General features: G+C 33.8%; 1 protein-coding gene across 1 annotated transcript in view; it reads right to left on the reverse strand.

The window, feature by feature from the left end:
* Window positions 1-5,000, reverse strand: part of HELRODRAFT_146499 (hypothetical protein) — a gene marked incomplete at both ends in the record, with an annotated part of 12,112 nt that overhangs the window by 6,776 nt on the left and 336 nt on the right. The window lies entirely within an intron of this gene.

Here is a 5,000-nt window from a genome sequence, read left to right on the forward strand (position 1 = left end):
AGCCTCAATGTTGCAGCATACATACACAACCTAAAACGCAAAACAAAAAATTACGTCAACATGTCATGAGAGATAGAGAGAGAGAGAGAAAGAAAAAGAGAGAGAAAAAGAGAGAAAGAGAGAGAAAGATAGCGAAAAAGAAAGAGAGAGAAATAAAGAGATAAAGAAAAAAGAGGCAAGAAAGTAGAAACTGAAAAAGTATTTCACATCAACATGTAATGTCGCCCTATCGGGAAACTTTTTTTTGGTTATTTGCTGGGAATTTCCCAAATGGAATGAAGAAATTCAAATAAAGTTAATGAGAAGTTGAAAAAAATTATGGAAGAAACAAAGTAAAATGAAAACTAAAATAGCAGAATAATAAAATAACAAAGAAACAACAGTAAAAAGAAAGATAAGGTCATAAAAAGTTGAAAAAAAGGATTGGGAGGAAGAAAGAAAGAAAGAAAGAGAGAGAGAGAGAGAGAGAGAGAGAGAGAGAGAGAGAGAGACAAAAAGTGATAAACGTACAGATAGAAAAATATAAGCGGAGAAAGACAAAATCAGTGATAGAGGAGGAAAAAAGGAGGAAAAAATAAGAAAAAAGTTAAAAAAAAGAGATAAAGAGGAAGAAAATGGTAACCAAAAGTAAGAAAGAGAGGAGAGAAAGATAAAGAGAAAGATAAAGAGAAAGATAAAGAGAAAGAGAGAGAAAGAGAATGAAAGAGAGAGAGGAGAAGTTTAAAAAACAAGTGAAAGTTTAATTAAGTAAATGGAAATTTGTAGCACAGTAAAGTAAGTTTATTTTACTAACGAAAGTTCACCAGCCTTCTCATTCTTCAACTTAATCATTTCGCTTTTTTATTTCACAATAATAATAATAATAATAATAATAATAATAACAACAATTTTTAAAATATTAGCCTGAGAAACAACATGCCACAACAATAATAATATTCATGATTATAAATAACAACACTATTACTGTTATTACTACTATTATTATTATTATCCTTATTGAACAAAAAGTGCATGTGTGTGCGTATGTGCGTGTGTGCGTGTGTGTGCGTGCGTGTGTGTGTGTGTGTGTGTGTGTAAAGTACCAAGACATGTGCTGTGTTTAGCATATAACAATTAATTTCACTTTCTTCAGGGTTCATTATTTAAGTACTTGTGTGTGTGTGCGTGCGTGCGTGTGTGTGTGTGTGTGTGTGTGTGTTCATAAAGACTTATGTATACATGTGTACACATCTGTGTCTGTGTTCCTTTTTGTCAGTCTGTGTTAGCCATAATAAAAAAAAATATTGTTTCGCTATTCTACAAATCAAACTCCGACAAACTAAGAGTTTGATCAAGTCAGACTAATATCTAAATGAATAAATGAATACATAAAAAATATGCATATGTGTGCATATGTATGTGTGTGTGATTGTGTTTATGTATGTGTATATATGTGTGTAGGAATGTATGTATGTATATGTGTATGTTTGTGTTTGAAAGTGTGTATATGTATGTGTGTATGTATACATGCGTATGAATGTATGTATGCATGTATGTATGCATGCATGTATGTATGCATGCATGTATGTAACTGTTCGTAGTTTCAGTATGAAAGAACCAGCTAAAATAAAACAAATTGATCGAAAATTAATTTTAAAAAAAGAAATAAATTAAAAAAAACTATTGCCCAAGGACAAAGCCTACCAGCAAAAATTTCAATTTTTGAAAGTTAAGTAACCAGAAAACTGTTTTCAAATGAAACAAAGAATAAAAAGTAGATAAAGGAAAGCCAATGACATGCAGATGTGTGTATGATGCATGTTTGAAATGAAAAAAATATAGATGGGAAGGCATAGATAACAGTGCAACTGGGGGAAATTTCCATAGATCACATAGGCACGAAACTGAAAACGCACTTCTTACTACTACTACTACCACTACTACTACTACTACTACTACCACTACTACTACTACTACTAATACTACTACTAATACTGCTACTACTACTACTACTGCTACTACTACTATCACTACTACTGCTGCTACTACTACTTCTACTACTACTACTACTAATACTGCTACTACTACTACTACTGCTACTACTACTATCACTACTACTGCTGCTACTACTACTTCTACTACCGCGGGCTTTATACTAACCACTAATACTATTAGTACAACCATTTTTTGCAGCTACTTCTACTACCATCACTACTACTACTACTACTAATTTCACAACTATTACCATTACTGCTGTTAGATTATATATTAGTAATATTATTTTGCACTGAAAGTGTTCAAAGTTTTTGTGTGTGTGTTGTTTTTCTATGATATGTGCATGTTTGTTGCTATGTGTGTGTATGTCTGTGTGTGTATGTGAGTGTGTAAACTGTTTGTCTGGGCTAGTAGTGCGTGTATGTATGTTAGTGTGTCTGTGTTTGTGTGTTTGTGCGTGCGTGTGCGAGTGAGCATTTGCAACTGTGTATGCGTGTAAGTAGTTATAAATATGTGTGTGTGTGCGTGCGCGTGCGTGTGTGTGTGCGCGTGTGAGAGGGAGATCTGTGAACAAGAGGGAGTGAAAGAAATTTACAAAGGATGGTGTGGTAATAGTAAGATGATAAACAGATGGTGAAAAGGACCACGATAATGACGACGACGGTGATGGTGCTAGTAGTAGTAGTAGTAGTAGTAGTAGTGTAGAAATTATGTTTACATGATGTTTTTAATAAAGGTTAAAGGTTTCTCTCTTTTTTTTGCGTTTGCTTCAGAGGTTTCAACGACAAACACACACAGCGTATATGAATACGCGTGCAAACCACGCATCATACACATTGCATATGATAGGCGGGGATCTCTTTGTATTCGAACCCAGTCATAGGAATAGCAAGACCAGGCGCCTTTAACCATTGAGCCATCACGCCGCCATCAATAGTCATGATGACACAGTTCAGTTAAACTCAACTACGAATAAAATGACTGAATGCGAGATCACGATGATTAATAATAATAATAATAATAATAATAATAATAATAATAATCAGATGATGAAAAACTTGTTTAGCAAAACTTCTTTAACTTCATAAAAATCACAGAATCGAAGCTACATAATAAGCGCCAAAAACATCAACGAAACCAACAACAACAACAACAACAACAACAATAATAATAATAATAATATATCCACATAGAGCAATTACTAGAAACTAAAAAAGCTTAATTATATCCCAGCGAAATATAAACAATTTTTTTTCTTCTTCTAGCGGATGATGGCAATGGAAATCGTATAATTATGCCTAGCAATATGAAACGAGCGCTATACAAATTTTAAAATTGAGCGCTTTAAAAAATATGCACTATAATAATAATAATAATAATAATAATAATAATAATAATGATTAGATTTATAATAGAGGTAATTATTTTAACGATGGTTTATATTAAAAATATTATTATTATTATTACTTTTATTATTGCTATTATTATTAAATGAAGAAATAATTCTAAAGAAAATGTGTCCATGTGAACAATTTTCTTAGTTGTGGTTGCGTTCTACTTTTCAAAAAACTGTTTCACTTCATTCATTTGTTGTTATCATTTCGTTTTCTTCTTTCGTTCATTCACCATTTTTACTTCATCCCTCATAATTTTATCCTTCCTCCAATCACCCAACACGTTGACTCCGAGTCGTCCAACCAATCAGAATTCACTGATTAATTTACTTGCAGAAGCGGTCAGATGTTGACAGAAATGTTGGTGTAAACGATCATTGACTCGTTCATACACAGGTTCATTCACTTGTTCGTACACGGGTTCATTCACTTGTTCACTCACTCGTTCATCCATCTGTTCATATATGAATGTTCACTTTTAGTTTACTCAATCGATAAATTAATGATGTTCATCACTTCATCGCTTATTCATCCACTTGTTCATCCAATGGTTCACTCTTCGTTCACTCGCCACGCATTGGTTCGTTCACCGAATTAATGATGTTCTTCACCTTACTCAATAAATTGGTCGCCCACGACCTGTTTATTTACATTAGAAAGATTTCTGTTTATATTAAGAGATACAAGAGCGGGATTTATTGAGCACTGGCGTCTTAGTTTTGAAGGTTTTCGTTACTTTTTTTGGTTTCTTAACAAATTAAGTAAGTAATTAGTTGGTTGGTTGGTTTGTTGGCTGATTGATTGGTGGTCGGTCAGTTGGTTGGTTGGTTGGCTGGTTGATTGGTGGTCGGTCAGTTGGTTGGTTTGTTGGTTGGCTGGTTGATTGGTGGTCGGTCGGTCGGTTGGTTTGTTGGTTGGCTGGCTGATTGGTGGTCGGTAGGTTGGTTAGGGTTAAGGTTTACTGGTTGACTGGTGGTCGGTCGGTCGGTTGGTTTGTTGGCTGGTTGGTTGGTTAGTTAATCAGTTGATGGCTAGACTAGACATGTTAATTTATTAATATGCGGGTACACGTACGTGCAAATTTTTTTTTATAACCATTTCCATGTCGCCATCATCGGTTGTCATTTTTTTCTTATTTGTTTTTAATTACAGCATTCGTATTTCAGCAATTCGTTTCGTTAATACGGAGTCAAAAAATGGTTTAATGAATAAACAATCAGATAGGTAGACGAAAAATGAATGAATGAATGAATGAATGAATGAATTAATGAATGAATGAAGAAAGGAACGAAGGAAGATGCAAGTGAACGTCTAAATTTCTATGCATTCCCCTCATCAAAGACAGACACGCGTGCATTTAATTAATTTTATTAGTTCAGATGTAGTCGAGGTGTATGTACGAAACGCTACTTAAGTACTCTGCATGTCTGGGTTTGTGTGTGTGTATGTGTTTGTGTGTGTATGTGTGTGTGGGTGTTTAATCAGCCAGGGTACAAAACAACGTTTCTAAGATCTCGAGTGAATTATTTTCTAATTACATACATGAAGAGAAAGGCTTACAAAAAGTTCATCTTGCAAAGAAAATACAGAACTTGATTCTATAATGTTCTTTGTATAAATATTCTATTTCAC

Source organism: Helobdella robusta (assembly GCF_000326865.2).
Source record: "Helobdella robusta unplaced genomic scaffold HELROscaffold_14, whole genome shotgun sequence".
In the NCBI taxonomy this organism is placed as follows: domain Eukaryota; kingdom Metazoa; phylum Annelida; class Clitellata; order Rhynchobdellida; family Glossiphoniidae; genus Helobdella; species Helobdella robusta.